This window comes from Malus domestica, chromosome 16 (assembly GCF_042453785.1).
Source record: "Malus domestica chromosome 16, GDT2T_hap1".
In the NCBI taxonomy this organism is placed as follows: Eukaryota; Viridiplantae; Streptophyta; class Magnoliopsida; order Rosales; family Rosaceae; genus Malus; species Malus domestica.
In genome coordinates, this window is record NC_091676.1 from 24,775,277 (window position 1) to 24,797,349 (window position 22,073).

Genomic DNA, 22,073 nt, shown 5'->3' on the forward strand with positions numbered 1-22,073 from the left:
CATCGGAATTTGGAGGCTTGCATCCACATCTGCTTGTTGGCAAACTCATGTCGTGTACCGTCATGAGTTTGACGGGGGGTGTTGGAATTTATTAGGTTTATTTAGGAAATTAATTAGAGATTTGATTTGATTTTGTAGTAGGGTATTTTTGGCATATACGCATTAGGGTTTCTTTGGTTTATTGCTCTATAAATAGAGCTTGTTATTCATTAGATATCATGTTAGTCACAATGTAGCCTATTAGGGTTTTGTAGCCGTTACGGCATTCTCGGTTGTTTAATAATATTCTTATTATTTTGTAATCTTGTTCGTTGCGCACTCTGATATTCAACTGGATTCTCATATGGTCTTTCTAGGCCGCAAGCTACCGCTTCAAGTCCCCAACTCTCTGAAAAAGATGAGCCACCAGTTTCATAGTGTCGCGCTCTCCCCATCCCTTACCAGACCTACGACTGAGGGTCTAATCCAACGTCTCGGTAGAGAAAAGCATTGCTCTTCTCCACCATAGTAGCCTGTAACAAGAAAATATATATTAATATTTAATTAATATGTATAATATTTATAATTGAAAGAAAAGTAACAATGATATAAACTTTCATAGATCTGCTCAGCAGCCTCATCCCTGAGTTGAACATAAACTTCCTTGATCATGTTGATCTTGGGAAACTTAGAACACTTTTGAAGAAAAAAAAGGTAAAGAAATTTGTTATTAATTCTAAAAAAAATAAATATATATTAAAATATAGAAATATATCATTTTACCTGTTATAACTTCTCCAACCTGTTGGAGAAAGGCTTTAAACCGGAGTGGTAGAGAAATTTCTTTTTCAACCTATTTATCTTGTTTGCCTTAGATCTTTCTTGTTAAACACAAAATGTATGTATTATCGCGTAAGTTAAAAAATTAATAAAAAATAGGGACACTTTGGATGTGATCCCTAGTTATCAATATTCTTTGATTGAAACTTTGTTAGTTTTTAGTTTTTGATTGAGGTCCCTGACATTAATGTAATAATGTAAGTTACTATATTTTTTTAATTAAAAATTAAAAATTGAAATTTGTAATTGTTTATATTAATGAGATTTTAAATAAAACCCATAATTTATGGGATTAAAAATAATAAAATATAAATTATACTCTCTATTATATTGTGTGTGTGTGTGTGTGTGTACATATATGTATGGGTACATTACCAAAATTAACAAAAAAAGTTATTGTACCAAAACATGGATATATTCTCAAATCAACGAAAAAGAATGTACCCATATAAGTTTAAACATGGATTAAAAAATTTGAATGGATTTTATATTAAAAAAATGGTACATTTTACATATAACAAATTGATATATTTGAGAATGGGTACATTTAAGATTAAAAAAATTGAAAAATTATATGAATGGGTACATTTAAGACTAAAAAATTGAGAATATTTTTATATATATAAAAAAACTAATAGGTACAAACTTAATTTAATTTAATTTTTTATTATTTTGGAAATGTTTGAATTGAAAATTAATTAGAAGTTTAATAGAGGTGTGAGTATTAAACCCTAAATTAATTACTAATATTTATATTAAAAAATTATATAATAAACATGTAAATTTATTATCACATTAATGCTAGGGACTTGAATCAAAATTTGAGAACTAATAAGGTCTTAGTTAATGAACAGTAAAAACTAAAGACCGGATACTAATTTTTCCTAAAAAATATTCGGATATTATTATACCTACAAAAAATTTCGAATCCTAAAAATGCTTGCACAGCCATGCCCAATCCTTTGGGATTCCTTTAGGCAGCCTTCGAGAGTAATCTCCATATCTGAAAAAGATTCAAAATATTTGTGGAGGTAGCTTTTCCACTCAACGTACCACTTCGTGAAGAGCTCTTGTAGGTAAGTGGTACGCTGAGCATCGAGGTTTTCAACATCATAGTTCAGCTGCAAATATAAAAAAATATTAAATTATTATTAAATTATTAATAACAGTATACTTTATTAAAAAAATGTACTATTAAAAGTTGACAATACTAACCGACATCTCATGCAACTTCGCTTTCTTCTTGTCCTTCGACACTGCTTTCCAGGTACCCAACTTCATAGAACAATGGATTCGCACTACGGACCCAACGTCGTGGCCTAACCCACTGTGCTGTTAAAAAATAGACGCAGTATGGTGTTCGAGGATTCTACGTAATGGTAATGGTGATCGGTCTTTCAGCAAACGTGTCACTTTCGCGGTCTTCAGTTGACACATGGCTCTTAGGTGTTTTTCTTGACTACAAAGAAAAATTTTACAGTAAAAAACAAACTTAAAATCCTACTGAAATTTCAGCAGAACCTTCCTTAAAAGTATAACCTTTCTCATAATCTGCAAACAATAATACAACACTAATACTCATCCAACCAACATTTCAACATTTGTATTTGTAGCATGCAACCAATTATAATCATAAACAAATATTTTTAATATGCAACCAATTAGAACATCAACAAATTTATTTAATATTACCTGTCTGCAATTTCTCTCCTTCGACTTTGGATGCCGCAGGAGTTTGGTCTAGGTGGTCGCCAACACGGTGTCATTGGTGAGTCCGATGAGCACTCGTATGTGGATGCATATCGAAGCAGTTTATGACGTGGGGGCCACAGAAACCGTGGGAGCAATCGGTGTAACCAGTGTAGGCCCTACAATCGGTGCAGCTCTACGGGCCGGAGTAGGATGTGCGGGAGGTACCGGAGCGAGGTGCACTATTAGCTAAGCGACGGAGAGAAATCAAACGCGACATTTAAGAATTTTCAATAACAAAATAATAAATTAATCCTAAAATTAAAAAATTAAACATAGAACTAAAACCATTATCCTAATAGGCCGCCCCACATATTGTTGAATGGGTAATGCTAAGGAGATTAAATTTGCAAACAAAATTTCGGAAACTAAAAGACATGGAAATTGATGATTGATTTATTACTTAAACGTTGATAAACGTGCTCATTCATATTGGTGACATATTAGTTTGCAAATTTTCTCCCTAGCATTTCCCTGAAGAATACATCCCACATACTTAATACACTCTATATTTGTTTGTTTGTTTTTTAATTAAAAACTATCCTAATGCACCCCCCATCCTTTCCCATAACACCTCACACTCTACGTTCTCAACATATACCTTATATTTTCTACATACACACCACATCCTAGTAAGGGTGGGCATGGGCCGGGCCGGGCCTAAAATTGAAAGAACCAAACCGGACCCATTTGTAGACAAAACGGGGTGGGTTTTGGAGTTTTCAAAATGGGATCCAGACCTAACCTGGACCGTTGAAACGAGCCAGTTCCTACGGGTCCCCACGAATCCAAATCTTCACTCACGCTTAACTTAAGTCTGGTCTTCGCATCCTGTTCATTCCCCTCCCCAGCGTCTTCGCTGACGCCTTGAGCAAATCCTCCAGACTGTAACCCATCTGATGATCCAAAAAAAACCCATCTTTTTTCATTTTCTTTTTTTTGCATTGACAAATTAAAAGATATTGAACTATTATGATACAGCAACAACATTTTCCTTCTCATTAGATCCATAAAACTCGACGAGTCTCTGCAAAATCACGACCTGGGTCCACAGCAGAACGATGTAATCCGCCGTTTCCTGGAACAATTTGTCGACTTTTAGTGATTTTCTGACGTGGGTCAGATTAACGAGGGTTTACAGCGTCTCCAACTTGGCCGAGACTACCTTCGAGCAACGCCGTTTGCAATCGCCGCTGTTGAAGCTTCTAACCGGAGCTCGACACTGGCGCGACATGTCTTCTTCTCGAGGTGGGGTGTGGGTGTGGGTGTGGTGTGTCTGTGCTCCAGGAAGGAGAGTTGCATAGATGGGGGGAGAAGAAACAAAGAAGAGGAATGAGGGAGAGGGTTCAAGAGATTAGGGGAACAAAATGAAGTGGGGTGCGTGTGTGTGAAGTGTTCTTGAGAATGAGAACTGTCACGGGGAGGAACAAAGGAAATGGGCCTGGGAGACAGTACCCAACACAGGGGTATTTTTGTAAATTGGTCAGTTTGGGTACCTATTTTCCTATACTTTTAGAACCGGCCCGAACCTAAAATTTCAAAACCCCGCCCTGCCCCACCCCCGTTTCTCTTTTTTAAAATTAGGAACCAGCCCGTACCCGTCCCGACCCACAGTTCCTGTACCCATTTGCCCACCCCTACATCCTATAATACTCATTTTTAATTATTGTAAACTAAATTGACTTGGGAGTAAAGCCCTATCTGAGCAACTGAGGTTTGATGACCTGTAGGAATTGGTCGGCATTCTAAATTAGGCCTCAAATGATCGACTTAGATATAAGTTAAGGAGAAAACTAGTGCTTGCATCTCAAAGTGTTCTATTGTGAAGGATTTTGACTACAAAATACTCACTGCGTATAAAGACTTACTACCAAAGACCTCCCCGTTCATATATTAACAGAACCCAGACTTCTAGAATTTCCAATCACAAAAATGAGAATGCATGAAAATACCATGCATAAAGTATGGAAGGTATGAGAAAACCCAATAAAATGGGAAAAGAAGGAGAAAAATAAACACAAATGTCTTGTGTTGATTATTTTCTCTTTAAATTGTTGAGAAGGTTCTGCATGACCATGGTGCAGATACAACTCATGACTGGAGGCACTTGGAATGATATGACATACAACCTTAAATTCCTTCTAATAGCTTGAACACACAACAAAATATTATTGTTTCTCAGGAATCGCCTGCAGGTATTTGCAGTATATGTAATTCACAAATTCAGACTACTTAAAAGCTTCATCGTTCATGAAACGAATCCGATCCTACCCTAAATTCTCTCAACCGAAGGACTAATCTCTCACTTTATATAGGGAGATGTTGTTGAAATCACTTTAAAAATGAAAAATAAGGAGTCTTACCTCATGTGAAGTTTCCAAAACATCGATTTCGTGTTTCATTCGTAAAAATTATTTTTTCTTAATCAACATGTTAGTTTTATTGATTAGAATTTTATTCTACAATGGAGGGTGAGAGGGGTTTTGAGAATTGAAGAAGATAAATAATACTTTAAAGGTGATTTGGGTTGTATTTAGAAATTTCTTATTTTTTTAAAACCTTATAAGGTCGAAATTGTCATTGCATAGTAGGGTATGTAAGTCTTTTAATATTAAATTTTAATGTGGGGTGTATTCAACATTATATGGAGTGCTAATAAAAAAGCATCCTAATATTAATATATATATATATATATATATATATATATCCTAATACTACAATCTTTGTTGATGCACAAAATCAATGAGGACATTGGTACAACAGAAAGTGTTAAGTTTGTGACCTTCGCTAGATTGCTTCGGTCACTAGTGTGGATAAGTATGTAAATGGATAGGGACAGGGAAGCAAACACCAAATGTATGTGGTTCACCCAGATTGGCTATATCCACGGAGTAGAGGAGTTCTCATTAATTGAAGGGTTTACACAAGTATATAGGTTCAAGCTCTCATTTTGTGAGTACTAGTGAATGATTTAGCACAAATGACATTAGGAAATATTGTGAGAGAATGATCTCTATTTATAGAAGAAAGTTTCTAGTTTCATTCTGACATTGACACGTGTCGTGTTGTGATTGGCTTCTGATGTTGACACATGTCTTGCTATGATTGGCTTCTGATGTCGACATGGGTCGCGCTGTGATTGACCTTCTGGTTGGAGGGAAACTCTTCTAGGTCTTTGACGGTATAACGTTGACCGGTGCTCAGTAGTTTCAGGATTGGTCAAGTATGGTACAAACAGTGCTCCCCTAAGTTCCCGAGTGAGGGAAGCTCCTCGGTTGGGGACTTGCAAAATTCAAGCTATTGAGTAATCACGAAACTTCTAAGTACCAAAGTGTGGTATCATTTTCACTTGCCTTATCTGTCTCATACGTAAATGTGGCATCTTCTTTGGAAGTACTTTTCCTCCATCCACGGGTGGTATCTTTAACCGATGAAGATGCACAAGGTAATGTATCAATTTCACTTGAAGCTTGCTTGTAGTTTCGGGCTTGGTCAAGTGCGATACAAAACCCTATAGTAGGAGTCCCCCAAGTCGCCGAGCTAGGAAATTTTCCGAAAGAGGTAACAGACAAGGTAAGCAATCAAACTTCCAAGCAAGCAACCTGGATCGGAGGTTCGACTTCGGCTTCCGGTTGATTGTTCTCCTTCTTCTTGTGTTGTAAACAGCAACCAGGATAAGGAGAAGCAAATGGAGAAGAGATGATATGAGATACTTTTGCTTTTGAAGAAGTAACTTTCCACAGGCTTATTCTTGAACTAGGCTAGAGGGTTTTCTGGTTTTCTCAAGAGTATAAGGCCGACTCAAGAATTTGAAGGTCAAAACAAGTCTATCAAATCTAAAGTACGTTCGACCTTAATGATATGGGATACTTTTGCTGTCGACAAAGTAGTGGATGTATCGGCACGCGTTCTGTTACGCTTGTCTCCACATGCTTCCTTATATCCTTCTCACTTGCCATATCTGTTCATCCGGCAGATGTGGTATCTTCTCTGGAAGCATAAAATGTTGAAGATGATTACTCAAGAGCAATGCCAGGTAAGTAATTAAGCAAGGGGTTTCAGGCAGTCAGTTCCTAACTGGAAGTTTGATTCCAAGTGCTGACTGATTGCTCTCTTTCTCTTTGTCTTGCAAGTAAGAACAAGGCCAAAGGAAAAGATAGGGAAAAAGCATGATATAGGATACTCTTGCTTTTAACCCTGATGATATGAGATACTCTTGCTCTGGTGTGGCTTGTTTGCAGAGGTATTATCGGGAGGAAAAGACGCTGAGTATTTCGAGAGACTCTGCTGAGAGTGCCCTCTCGGATGTGAAGAAAAGTTGAGCATTTTTTTTATTTGCAGGTCTGCCTAGCTGTGGAGGATGGAGGTCGACATATATAGGAGTCTCCCTAACAACAAGTAGTAATGCTATTCCTTTACCCTTCTTGGTCATAGTAATGTAGTGGGAGCTACAAGCTTCACGTGTTTTAACTTTGTCAGAGCACTTTGAAAAAGTGGTCTTTGGTATCTGGAAAGCTGATGTTGCGTGTGAAGATTGCAGACAAGCTTTATCCAAGAAAATCTGGCTCTCGAAGTTCGACGAGCGGTGCCTCTTCGGTTTTCGAATAAGCAATCCTGTCGGAGATCTGGCTCTCGAGATTTAGATAATGATGCCTCTTCGACTTTTGAGAAAGCAATCTTGTTAGGAGTCTGACTCTTAAGATTCGGAGAGCAGTGTCTCTTCGATTTTTGAGAAAGTAATCCGTTGGGAGTCTGGCTCTCAAGATTCGAAGGGCGGTGCCTCTTCGATTTTTAAGCGCGTAATCCTGTTAGGAGTGTTTTCTCGAATGTGAATAAAGGTTAAGCATTTTTGCCAGTCTGCCTTGCCATGGAGCATAGAGGTTGACACACATTAGGACTTTGTAGTTATCAAGCAGTGGTGCTATTCCTTTACCTTTGTGGGTAATAGTAGGGTAGCTGGACCTTCAAAATTTATGTGTCTAAACTTTGTCAGGGATCTTTGGCAAAGTTAACTGTGGTACCCGAGGAGCTGATGTTGCGCGTGGAAAGTGGTGCCTCTTCGATTTTTGAACCAACGGCCCTGTTGTCCTTTCTTTTATAAGGTCACCAATAATGTGCAAGAAGTACATTCCGAGAGTTATTGCTTGTAGGAATTTTCCCCTTACTTCAGAGATTTATTGCACCTCATTTCTCCTTCATCATTTCTGAGAATGTCTGGCCCATCCGACCGTCGTTTTGACTTGAACTTTGGTGAAGAGGCAGCCATGCCTTCTCAAGACAACATATGGCGCCCATCCTTCTTATCCCCTACTGGTCCTCTTACCGTTGGGGACTCCGTGATGAAGAATGATATGACCCTGTGGTGATGGCCAGGAACCTTCTCACTCCCAAAGATAACAGATTACTTTCCAAACAATCTGATGAGTTGGCTATTAAGGATTCTCTGGCTCTCAGTGTTCATAGTGCAGGTTCTGTGTCTAATATGGCCCAACGCCTATTTGCTCGAACCCGCCAAGTTGAATCATTGGCGGCTGAAGTGATAAGTCTCAAATAGGAGATTAGAGGGCTCAAGCATCAGAATAAACATTTGCACAGGCTCGCACATGACTATGCTACAAACATGAAGAGGAAGCTTGACCAGTTGTAGGAATCTGATAGTCAGATTTTACTTGATCATCATTGGTTTGTGGGTTTGTTCCAAAGGCATTTATTACCTTCGTCTTCTGGGGCTGTACCGCGTAATGAAGCTCCAAATGATCAACTTTCGGTGCCTCCTCCTTCTGGGGTTCTGCCTAGTACTGAGGCTCCGAATAATCACCCTCATGTGCCTACTCTTTCTAGGGCTCTGCTAACTGCTGAGACTTCTCATGAGCAACCTTTGTGAAGGCTCCCTTTTGTTTGTTTATTTTGATTCATGTATATATACATATTTGTAACTTATCGGAGATATCAATAAACAAGCTTTGCTTCATTTCAACGTATTGTATTAAAACACCAAGGCCTTCTTTACTAAGTTCTTTGAATTTTTTCTTTTGTTGAAGCTTGTATGTTGAAGCTTTGAGAGTGAAGCATGTATGTTGAGGTAGTGCTCCCTTAATTTCCCGAGTGAGGAAAACTTCTCGGTTGGAGACTTGAAAAATCCACATCACTGAGTGGTCGTGAGACTTCTGAGTATCAAGGCGCAGTAGCATATGGTAAGAATCCCCCAAGTCTCCAGTCGAGGAAGTTGACGAATGAGGCATTTCCTTTCTAAGTGGTAGCCCAAAACTCCTTCTTCATATATATTTGTTATGAAAGTTGTTAGGCCCAAAGAAGATGATGCCTAGGTAAATTTTTTTTTTCGAAATTTTTTTTTCGATTTTTTTTCTTTCAAATTTTCGAATTTTTGAATTTTTGAATTTTTGAACTTTTGAATTTTCGAATTTTTGAATTTTCGAATTTCAGAAAAAAAAAAATATATATATATATTTTTAAATCTTTGTAGGTGAAGCTTTGTTGGGCACCATGAATTGATTTTGCTTCACACTATCTTGATCAAGATAGTGTGAAGCTTTCGTAGGTGAAGCTTTTGTGTTGAAGCTTTGTAGGTGAAGCTTTTGTTGGTGAAGCTTTTGTGGGTCAAGTTTTTGTAGGTGAAGCTTTTATGGGTCAAGCTTTTGTAGGTGAAGATTTTGTGGGTCAAGCTTTTATAGGTCAAGCTTTTGTGGGTGAAGCTTTTGTAGGTGAAGCTTTTGTGGGTGAAGCTTTTGTAGGTCAAGCGTTTGTGGGTCAAGCTTTTGTAGGTGAAGCTTTTGTGGGTGAAGCTTTTGTGTTGAAGCTTTTGTGGGTGAAGCTTTTGTGTTGAAGCTTTTGTAGGTGAAGCTTTGGAGTTGAAGCTTTGTAGGTGAAACTTTGGAGTTGAAGCTTTTGTTGGGTACCATGAATTGATTTTGCTTCACACTATCTTGATCAAGATAGTGTGAAGCTTTTGAGAATTTGTAGTTGTCCTCCATTGATGAAGCTTTTATGTTGAAGCTTTGGTTGGTGAAGCTTTTAGGTACCATGAATTGATTTTGCTTCACACTATCTTGATCAAGATAGTGTGAAGCTTTTGAGAATTTGTAGTTGTCCTACATTGATGAAGCTTTGTTGAATTTCCCAATTTTTTTTTTGGGAAACTAGAAATTTGAAAATGTGGGAGAGACAACATATACAAATTTTGCTTCCACACCGTTGAGTAAGAGATTATGATGCAAGCCACACCTTGTAATAGTCGAAGGTTTGGATGAACCATATAAATTGAGTTTGCTTCGAACAGTCTTGAATTTGCTTCGAAGCTTTGAGAATTGTAGTTGCCCTCCATTGATGAAGCTTTTGTTGGCACCATACATTGGTTTTGCTTCACACTGTCTTGATCAAGAATGTGTGAAGCTTTTGAGAATTATGGTTGAACTCCTTTGATGAAGCTTTTGTTGGCACCATGAATTGGTTTTGCTTCACACTGTCTTGATCAAAAGTGTGTGAAGCTTTTGAGAATTGTGGTTGAACTCCTTTGATGAAGCTCTTGTTGGCACCATAAATTGGTTTTGCTTCACACTGTCTTGATCAAGAGTGTGTGAAGCTTTTGAGAATTATGGTTGCCCTCCATTGATGAAGCTCTTGTTGGCACCATAAATTGGTTTTGCTTCACACTGTCTTGATAAAAAGTGTGTGAAGCTTTTGAGAATTGTGGTTGAACTCATTTGATGAAGCTCTTGTTGGCACCATAAATTGGTTTTGCTTCACACTGTCTTGATCAAGAGTGTGTGAAGCTTTTGAGAACTGTGGTTGCCCTCCATTGTTGAAGCTCTTGTTGGCACCATAAATTGGTTTTGCTTCACACTGTCTTGATCAAGAGTGTGTGAAGCTTTTGAGAATTGTAGTGTTTGCATTGTTACAGAGGGGAAATGTTTAAAGCAGATGCAAGAGGGCTGAATAGTTTGATCTTCGTATGCCATGCACTGAAGTTGTTGTTGGCTTGCAATAAGACTTTGTTTGTGACTATAACTCTTGTTGGGCATAAGTGCTCCCTTAGTTGAGTTGTCAAGCTTGAGGGTTTTGATTATTTGTGAATGCTAGGAGTTCACATGTACAAGTTGTACCACTCGTCTTCTGGTAGGTGGAATGAATGGTGAGTTGCTTTCATCACTTGGTTGGTGGCACGAGGATGAGTTCCTTCTTCCCATGGTTGGTGGCATAAATGGCAAGTTTCCAAATGATATTAGAGTACGGGTTGCACATTTCATCACCTGGTTGGTGGCATGAAGGAGAGTACATGTTGTACATTTCATCACCTGGTTGGTGGCATGAAGATGAGTTCCTTATTCACCTGGTTGGTGGCATGAGTGGCAAGGTGCCAAATGATATTACAGTACGGGTTGTACATTTCATCACTTGGTTGGTGGCATGAAGGAGAGTACGGGTTGTACATTTCATCACCTAGTTTGTGGGGTGAAGATGAGTTCCTTCTTCACCTGGTTGGTGGCATGAATGGCAAGTTGCCAAATGATATTAGAGTATGGGTTGTACATTTCATCACCTGGCTGATGGCATGAAGGAGAGTGCAGATTGTACATTTCATTACCTGGTTGGTGGCATGAAGATGACTTCCTTTTTCACCTGGTTGGTGGCATAAGTGGCAAGTTGCCAAATGATATTAGAGTACGGGTTGTATATTTCATCACCTGGTTGGTGGCATAAGTGGCAAGTTGCCAAATGATATTAGAGTACAGGTTGTACATTTCATTACCTAGTTGGTGGCATGAAGATGAGTTCCTTCTTCACATTTCATCACCTGGTTAGTGTGAATAAGGGCAAGGTGTCTAGGCACATTGTAGCAAGTGTCGAATGACACAAAGTATGTTGAACCCTTTCAAAGCATAGTTGGCTTATGTATGAGTGTGTTGGAATGTATGATTAAACAAATATACTTTTAAGCTGTTCGTTTATTTGTATAGTCTTGTTGACATATACTTAGACTTTGTTTCATGTTGGAAGCATTCATGTTAAAGCTTTGAACCCGAGTGTTTCATTGCTAGGAATGTAAGATTATATGACCGAGTTGTCTAAATCACCTCTTTATTGAATTAATGCCCAAATAGTCTTCGTTACGTAGGATGCCAAATGGCTGAAGCTTAATACTTGTACAATGTGAGTCTACTTGTAATAGTACTTCAAGTAATTAGCGTTTCATGGATGGCCAAGGGTCTTGCCATCGAAGCTTCTAAGCTTATAGGAGCCAGAGCGACTGATACCAACAACTTCAAACGGTCTATCCCAGTTTGGACTAAGTGTTCCTTCACTCGGGACTATGTCGCAGAGTAATCTTTTCTTCAATACCCAGTCCTCCATTTTGAAAGAACGAGGTTTGACCCTTGAGTCATAGTAGTTGGAGATGCGCTGCTTATAGGCGACATTCCTGAAGTGAGCCTGGTTTTTGTGTTCCTCGACTAGATCTAAGTTGAGGGTAAGTTGTTTGTCATTTTCGCTTTGCACGTAGTTCTGGACTCGGAATGTTGCTTGCTCAAGCTCAACTAGGACAAGTGCCTCTATACCAAAGGCAAGTGAGAATGGGGTTTCTCCTGTTGATGTCCGATACGAAGTGCGGTATGACTAAAGAACTTGGGGTACAAATTCTAGCCAACAACCTTTTGCCTTGTCCAAGCTGGTTTTCAAAGTTCGCTTGATTATTTTGTTGATGGCTTCAACTTGTCCATTAGACTGGGGATGAGCTGGGGAGGCAAAACATAAGTTGATGTTGAACTTAGAGCAGAACATCCTGAACTTATTATTGTTAAACTGTCACCCGTTGTTAGTGACTATCGCATTGGGAATGCTGAATCTGCAAAGGATGTTCTTCCATATGAAGTCTTCCATTTCTGCCTCAGTAATGGTTGACAAGGGTTCTACTTCAACCCACTTTGTGAAGTAGTCAACTGCAACGATTGCATAGCTGACCTTGCCCTTCCCTGCAGGCATTGGGCCGATCAAATCTAGTCCCCATTGGAGGAAGGGCTAAGGGCTGATCATAGGAGTGAACGGCTCGGGAGGGAAGTGAGGAATAGTTACGTAGTGTTGACACTTATCACATGAGTGGGATATTCTGATGGCATCTTGGTGGAGTGTTGGCCAGTAATATCCTTGGCGAAAAGCCTTGTGTGCTAGGGATTGAAATCCAGCATGATCTCCGCAGACTCCTTCATGTATTTCCCGAAGGACAGTTTCCGCCTCTGCGGGCATAAGGCATCTTAGGTATGGTAGGTTAAAACCCATTTATAGAGTTGGTCGTTAATGATCAAGTAACGGGTAGCCTTGTATCGAATCTACTTAGCTTGTGATGTGAAAAATATAAGCACACAAAATTAAACCCTCTTTTTATCAAATGTAGTAAAGTATGTAAGTAGGGATCGTTCTAGGCTGGGGATTAGGAGGGATTGCTAAACACTTGAAAACTGACTTAAAAACATAAACACAAAATTTAAAACACTAAACTAGACTCAAAGAATGCAAAACTATACTTTAAAATACTTAAACAAACATAAAACTCAAAACAGCAACCTAATGACTCAAAACTGCCTAAAAACCACTTTCTGGGCAATTTTGAGAACCTAACAAGAACTTGGACGAAGTTGGATGAAAACTTGAATAAAAACACTTAGAAACACAAATCAAAACACTTTCTAACTAATCTAAGACTTCAAAATAAAGGGGGATTTGTTTTGGACGAAAATTGAAAACAAAACAGAAGCTTTAAAACAAAACAGATTGTAAAACGTTTTTGGATGAAAAGGATGGATAAAAGGCTAGTTAGGAGGTTCTTCTCCACACATGACACACTTGCAAACAAAATGATTTTCAGTTGTTCTTTCAATAAATTATAAAACTCAACACCCCAAGTTAATTAGATACGCTTAAATTAACCTTCAAGTTCTCCTTAAGTTAATGAATTGGATGGAAAAGCGCATACAACAATTCAAAGCATTCCTCAAAGGTTCCTTACGTGATGAGCACAATAAAGATACAATCAAGAATCATGAAGCACAATGAGAACTATAAGTGTTGACGAGGCATTCGTTACTATGATGAGCATGAAACTAGTGCCAAGAATTCATTCAACGCGATCGTTTTCAAGCGACCTTCACTACTTGTGATTATAAGATTGTAACTATTAGGTGAAACTCCCTCATAATCTAGCATCATATTCATGCATGAAAACTAAGCGTGCACTCTCAATCAACATACACAAATAAGTTATCAATCAAGTAGATGAACGAATTGAATCCGCAACTTATGAAATAACAACTGAATGTAATCAAATCATATTGCAAGCATGTACATGGTTTCGAATCACCCCCCAACTAAGGGGGTTTAGTTCCTCATTCTTGCAATACAAAGATACATAAAATTAGACATTAAAATCAAAGGAAAGAAAACACCTAAAATGCTCCAACTTGGAAAGCAAGTGCATCAATGGATCTCCCTTCCTCCTTGTTGTGGCATGAAGCTTGTGGACAGATTTTTGGGTGGATTTATGGTGTAGAATGGATGGGGAATGATATGGAGGGGTTTAGGGTGAGTGTGGAAGAGTGTTTGATGGTTGGAAGGTGGTGGAGAACTAGGCAAAGAGGGTGGAAGAAGGTGGAGTGGCTGTTATGTTTTCTAGGCACTAAAATGGTGTTTTTGGGGTGTTTTGCTTCCTAGGGTGTGTATGGACGAATTTCTGTGATAAAATGATGAATATGGGGGATTATCCTTTGGCCAAGGGGTGTAAACATGTATTTATAGGCCCCAAAAACCTTAGAAAATCAGGTTAGGTTAAGGATGAAATGCATGGTAATTTGTGTGTGTGGTGTGCAATGGTCCAAGGGTGAAAATGAAGTGATGATGCAAAGTGTGAAGGGTAAAATGGAGTGGTCTTGAAGCTAGAGAGCATGAATGATTGTGTACATTGCATAGAGATGGAAAGGGAGGTGAAAATGTGTCAATAAATGGGTCAAAGGTGCAGCAACATGTGGTACACAAGGCATGGGATTCCAAATGTGAATGATGGAGCATCAATTGGTGCATGTAATGGATGTAAATGTTGTCTAAAATCTAATGAGTGAAGGGAACAAGAGGTATCAAGCAATTGAGTGTAATAATTAAATGAATTGAAGCATGAAATTAGAAATTATGTAGGGGACAAGAGTGATCAAGCATGGCATGGAATCCAAAGGGAATTCTATGTGGTTTGCATGGCAAGGAATGCAAGTTGGGGTGACAGATTTTTGGGCTGTTTTCTTCATCTTTTGGACCATAATTCTTCATATTCTTGGCCTCTTTAGTTCTCAAATTCGTCCATCCACTTGGCCCATGCATTTGCTATCCATTCCAAGCCCGAAACATGCTCCAAAGGCCTCCAAAATGCATATTCTTGCATACTTTGTACTTAGAGTCTGAAAACACACGAAAATGACTTTAAACATTAAAATAACTAAGGAAACACGACATAAATGCACAAGAACAAGCCAACTAAGTCGCATAAATATGCTCCTATCAGCTTGGACTTTGTCATTTGGAAGGGTTCCATGAGCAAAGAATCTATAAATCGATGTAATCCAATTATCCCCCTATTGTAAGTTGCACACTTCCGCAGCCATGGTGCTTGGTGCTGCCAACAATTCGACCTAAATTTTTCTCCCAATCTTGTCTTCCACCGCTGAGGCGAGGTGAGCCAAAGCATTTACATGACTGTTTGCCGCTCGAGAAATTTGGGTGATCTTGTAGTGGAAGTGCTTTAGCAACAATTGTGTTTGTGCCAGATAGGCTGCCATGGAGCTATCTTTAGCGTCAAAGTTGTTGGTGACCTGGTTAACCACCAATTAGGAGTCATTGAAGATGTCAATTCGTTTAACTCCAAGGTGTTTGGCCAAACGTAAGCCTGCTAGGAGGGCTTCATATTCGGCCTTATTGTTCGACGCTTTGAATTTGAAACGAAGAGCATACTCCATCGCCACTTTGTCAGGGGTCGTAAGGACTAGTCCTGCTCCACAACCCTGTTAGTTGGACGAGCCATCAACATATAGACTCCATGCTGGGGCTGTTAGTTCTATTTTCTGAGCTTTCGAGGGTAATGAAACCACTTCTTTAGGCGTAGAAACAATGTCAACAGGATATGTGAAGTCGGCGATGAAGTCTGCCACTACTTGGCCCTTCTCAGCTGGCTTTGGTTGGTAGGAGATGTCAAACTCACCCAATGTTATCACCCATTTGATCATTCGTCCGAAAGTGTCAGGACTTTGGAGTATCTGTCGAAGAAGATGATTGTTAAGCACGATGATGGAGTGTGCTTGGAAAGAAGGGAGAAGTTTTCGAGCAGACATGACCCATGCTGGAGTATCGTGTCTCCGCATCTTGTAAGGCCTTGCTAGCGTAGTAGACAGGCCGTTCAACATTACCATCATTTTGAATGAGAACGGAACTTACTACTGAAGCCAATACCGACATATAGATAATAAGAGTGTCACCAACCTCAGGTTTGGAGAGCATAGGGGCTTTACTCATGTAGTCTTTGAGGTTCTTGAATGCCTCAACACATTCATCAGTCCATGTAATGTACTTCTTACTTCCCTTAAGTGCTTTGAAGAAAGGAGCACATCTGTCTGTGGCCTTAGAGATGAACCTAGTTAAGGCTGCCACCTTGCCAGTAAGGCTTTGGATGTCTTTTAAAGTTACCAGTTCCTTCATGTCGAGGATTGCTTTGATCTTCTCGGGGTTAGCCTCAATGCCTCGTTGGCTTATCATGAAGCTTAAGAATTTGCCAGAGCCTACACTGAATGCACATTTGTTAGGGTTCAACCTCATTCGATACCTCTTCAGAATGGTGAAAGTTTCAGATAGGTTGGTGATGTATTGGTCAGCATGTTTGCTCTTAACTAGCATATCATCAACGTAAACTTCCATGCTCTTCCCAATCTGTTCGACGAACATTGAATTGACCAGTCTCTGATAAGTTGCTCCTGCATTCTTTAGGCCGAAGGGCATGACTTTATAGCAATATAGTCCCCTGTCAGTAGTGAATCCTGTGTGTTCTTGGTCCGGAGGGTTTATGAGGATTTGGTTGTATCCTAAGTAAGCATCCATAAAACTCAAAAGTTCACATCCTGCCGTAGAGTCTATAAGTCTGTCTATGAGAGGAAGAGGAAAGCTATCCTTTGGGCATCCTTTGTTTAGGTCGGTGTAATCGACATACATTCTCCACAAGACCTTTTGGAGCAGACTTTCCTTAGTCGGATTCTTCTTAACAAGGACAACATTTGCTACCCATGTTGGATAATTGACTTCGCGGACAAAGCCTATGCCTTTAAGTTTTTCAACTTCTGCCTTCATTGCCTCGTACCGTTTAGCGTCATAAGATCTTCGCTTCTGTCTCACTGGCTTGGTCTTGGGGTCAATACTTAAACTATGATAGATGATATCAGGAGAGATGCCTGGCATGTCCTCGTATGACCAGGCGAAGACCTCAGTGTTCTCTTGCAAAAAAGAGATCAATGCCAACCGAATGGGTGGTGACAAGGTGGTGCCAATTTTCACCATGCGATCCAGATAATCTTTTGAGATAGAAATCTTTTCCAACTCTTCAGCGGGTTGTGCTTGCTGGGTGAAAGAGTCATCTCGAGGATCGTTGGGTTGACTGTTGCCACTGTGAAGATCCAAGTTGGCTTCGTCTGGGTTGGTCTTTATGACTTGGTCATGTATAAAAAGGGTTTCCTTGGGCACAGGCAGGTGCTGTTGCTTGACCGAAGTGTTGTAACATGATCGTGCACTAAGTTGATCTCCTCTAATGTAACCATTGCCATAGAGGGTTGAAAATTTCATCAACAACATATGTGTGGATACCATGGCCTTAAGATCATTGATGCTTGGGCAATCAACCACTAGGAAGTTAGTGGTAATGGTAGCTGTGTAAGGGCCTGTACCAATGGTGAAAGGTAAGTGTATACTCCCCAAAGGTTGCACAATATCACCTGAAAAGCTTATTAGAGGGGAAATTGAGCGATCGAGCAAGTGTTCAGCTACATTAAGTGCCCTGAAAGCTTTAGCAAACATGATATTGACTGAAGCCCCTGTGTCTACAAGGATTCGTCGTACTTCAAAGTTGGCTATGTGAGCTTCCACAATCAGTGGGTCGTTGTGAGGGTAGATGATACCTCTTTCTTCTTCAGGGTAGAAACATATTGGATCCCAGTTAGGCTTTTGATACTTACCTCTCCTGATGTCTTCCACGTGAAACACTTGGTGGCCAGACCTTAAAGCTCGTTCACCATTTTTCATGGCCCTGTTGGAAGATTTAGATATGGGTGTGCCACCACTTATGGAATATATCACATTCACCTGGCGTTGGTTACGGTTACCCATTGGAGGGTGAAGGAGGAATTGATCAATTTTTCCTTCACGTGCCAAAGCTTCAATATGATCATGAAGGGTGATACACTTTTCGTCGTCATGGCCGTTATGCTCATGGTAGCAGCAAAACATGCCCGTGTTCTTCGTGGGCTTTTAATCTGGGTGCCTCGGCTTTGGCTTTGGTATCAGATGTGCTATGCTGGGGTAAATGGCCACGCATGTGGTGTTGTATGCCTCATACCTCGAGGTAGGGGTTGTCCTGACACGTGCTTGACCCACTATGTTGACTGCCTGGGATCGAGGATTATCATGGCGATACCCTTGGTTATCGCGGTAGTGTCTCTTACTCCTTTTACTAAAATGAGACTGGTGAGGATGAAATCTTTCCTTTTGCCCTGAGATTGATATGTCTGTTGACTTTGCAAAGTATTAAGTAAGGCAGGAGGAGGCACCGCTGCCATTTGGAAGGTCGAGGTCTTCTCATTTGGTTGGATTTGGCTTCCACTCCCTACTTACTGATAAGGGGTGGTTGTGGGGGTTTCCCTTGATATGTCCTTGCCTCGGCGGAGGCATGGTTGTAAGCCTGTGCCATCACTTCAGAGTAAGTCTTCCAAGTGTTGGCATTGATCATGTACTTGAAGAAACAATCACGTAGGCCTACCATGAAAGCCTTGAGGGCGGTCTTGTTATCTGCCTCAGCACAGCGAGAATACTTATGGCTGAAACTACCGGCATACTCTCGTAGTGACTCGTCCGGCTTCTGGCGAATCGTGTAGAAGTCATCTGCAGAATGCAAGCGATCGGTCTAAAATATGTGTTGAAAGACAAACAGTTTCCTCAGTTCCTCAAATGAGTCTATTGTCTCAGGTGTAAGACGGCAATACCAGTTTAGAGCTCCGCCAGAGAGGTGAAGGGGAAGAGAAGACATCGCTCTTCGTCTGTGTGCATCCGATATGCCATGGGGGACTCAAAGAGGTTAAGGTGTTCAATTGGGTCTTCCCTTCCAGTACAACGTTGTAAACCAAGCTTTTGTTTTGTCTTTGCTTGAAGGGGGTGTCGAGGATCTTCCTTGTGAGAGAGCCAGGCCTGGGTTGGTTCCAGTCAGGTATCTCGGCCTGACGTTCGGCCTTCAACTTGTTTACTTCCTCAAGGAGCTATAGGATAAGGGGATCCTGAGTGGAGTCATGTACCACTGGGATTTTCTTTCGTAAGTCTCCATCGCCTCTTGGAAGTAGGAAAGTTTGAGCAAAGGCTTGTGATTTTTCCTTGGACTCGCCGTACTGACTTCTAGGCGAGTCTGTCGAAATACCTCAGAGTCCCCTGTACCTTCATGTTCCTCTAGGATCTGTTAGTCCTTCCCTAGATTGGCAGCTGGCCTGGGTCGTGGGAGGGGACCAAGTCTTTCAGAAACCCATTGATCTTCGAGCATATGTGGAGGGGATTCTCTCGACGTTGCTTTAGGAAGTCTCGGTAGTCACGATAAATGGCTTTCGATCCTTCCAACCCTTCTGCAAAGAGGTATCTTCCTCCACGTCTCCTACTTCGGGTCGAAGCAGCTAGGTTGAGAGATGTCTCATGTTGATCAATGTTTTGATGATTAGCTTGCTCTTCATCAGGCATACCCATGTCGAAGAAAGGTGACCCTCCGTGTTGGAGGGCACCCAGATGATGGTTGATGTCCACAGAAGCAATGAACTCGCGTGTTTGAGTACGCCTAGTTTCGTGGAGCATCTCAAATAGCTTCTCATACTGCTTATGGAAGACCTCATTCTTCATTGCTATCTTGTTGTTCTGAACTTCTAGCTCATCTACTTTAGCTTGAAGAGCAACCCTTTTTCCTTCCTTCTTTCATTGCTTCGCACTAGGTGCAAGATGGGTGTCATTCTGTGTGTTGTGGCTTCCTTCGTTCCCCATGTTGGAGAGGGATGCCTGGTTAAAAGAGAGTGTACGAATGGTGGAAACCAGCTTGACAAAGCTGAAGAGAGTGGGAATAAGTGGCGTTCCCACAGATGGCGCCAAATGTTGATGCACAAAATCAGTGATGACCTTGATACAACAAAAAGTGTTAAGTTTGTGACCTTCACTAGATTGCTCCGGTCACTAGTGTGGATAAGTATGTAAATGGATAGGGACAGGGAAGCAAACACCAAATGTACGTGGTTCACCCAGATTGGCTACATCCACGGAGTAGAGGAGTTCTCATTAATTGTGAAGGGTTTACACAAGTACATAGGTTCAAGCTCTCATTTTGTGAGTACTAGTGAATGATTTAGTACAAATAATATTAGGAAATATTGTGAGAGAATGATCTCTATTTATAGAAGAGAGTTTCTAGTTTTATTCTGACATTGACACGTGTCGTGTTGTGATTGGCTTCTGATGTTGACACATGTCGCGCTACGATTGGCTTCTGATGTCGACATGTGTCGCGCTGTGATTGGCCTTCTGGTTGGAGGGAAACTCTTTTGGGTCTTTGACCGTATAACGTTGACCGGTGCTCAATAGTTTCGGGATTGGTCAAGTATGGTACAAACAATCTTAATCCTAAAATAAATGACCAAAACATTAACTAATAAAATAAATAACTAATCTGCCCTAATCTACCTAAAATAATTTCACTAAAATAAGGACCCTAATCTAAAATTTTCACTAAAAACAAAACTTTACACTATCAATTTTACACTAAAATAAAAACCATAATCTGCCTATAAAATAAATAACTAAAAAATTAAATACAAAAATTGACTAAAACAGATGACGAAGAAACGGTAAGGGTCATCGTGTGCTTTAATTTAATACGAAGCACTTCATCGTGCAACATCCATTGAAAAATTAAATATCGGCCCTAATTTTTAGGGGTGGGCACTTAGAACCGAAAACCGAAACCGAAACACGAATCAAATTGAACAACATCGAATGGTTTGGTTTTGCGGTTTTGAAACCGAACCGCAACATAGAAAACGGTTTGGTTTCAGTTTTGGCTTTTGAAAACCGCACCGAAACCGAACCGCACCACAAATATTAATAAACATTTAATTAAATGTCCATATTAGATTTCATGTTTTAATTGGTCGTTTGTTAAAATCCATACACTTAGTATGGACTCAACCACACTAGAATATCATCATTCATCACTTTCTTTTGTTCATTAACTTGAAGGACCTTTGTTATTTTATACCATCACACACACATATATGTACAAGGGTGGACTAATCTTGTTATCAAGAGTCGAACAATGATCTACTAAAGGCCACTCATTTGAAGCATGATATCACATATTCTAGTATGAAAATTTCGCTCACATTTAATGAATTCAAATTTATTCAACTTGTTTTATGAAAAATATTGTAAGGGACACCCTTTTGTTGCACAAACATGTTTTAACATCACAACTACATGCAACATGCTAATTGTTTACATAACAAATGTCATTTTCTTATTACTATTGGGAAATGCTTTTTAATATATTAAATTGCAAATTGTACATTTTTTCTTAAAAACCAAACCGAAACCGTTTAAAACCGCACCGAACCGAACCAAATGGTTTGGTTTCATTTTGGTTTTGGCTTCAAAACCGCACCGAACCAAACCGCAAAAACTTGCGGTTTTGGTTTTGGTTTCACTCAAAACCGCACCAAACCGAACTGCGCCCACCCCTACTAATTTTCATGTATTCTCAAACCCACAAAATATGAGCGATTCAAAATTCAAAAAATAAAATTAATAACCTAAACAAATATGTTCTTTATTTGGAGAAATAGAGACTTAGCGTGGAAATCGAAGATCGTGGATGGTGAAAGTGTAGGAAAAAGGAAACAAGATTTTGGATATGGTGGAGGGAAAGTTTTGGAGTTTGGGGGATTAAAAAAGGAGGGATTTTGGGGACAAAGATGAGGAAATGAGAAAAGAAAGGTGTAGATCCGAGATTTTAATGAATCTCGTGAACCCTTGTGCAACGAAGCGCTTCTTGCCTAAAGTTTCTTCTTCGTCGCATTTAACTTTTTTCCAATTATTGTCCCTCTGACATTTTCAAAGACTTTGCATGACGCTGCCTAAAGAACAAAAGGTTGTTTAATGCAGTAGCAAACTGAAATGTCACCATG

General features: G+C 39.8%; 1 long non-coding RNA gene across 1 annotated transcript; it reads right to left on the bottom strand.

Moving 5' to 3' along the window:
• Positions 1–337: 337 nt before the first annotated feature.
• Positions 338–1,932, bottom strand: LOC114821923 (uncharacterized). The gene is made up of 3 exons (XR_003769775.1): positions 1,731–1,932; positions 763–832; positions 338–512 (listed from the first exon to the last, which is right to left on the bottom strand). It is a non-coding gene; the product is annotated as an uncharacterized lncRNA (long non-coding RNA).
• Positions 1,933–22,073: the final 20,141 nt, after the last annotated feature.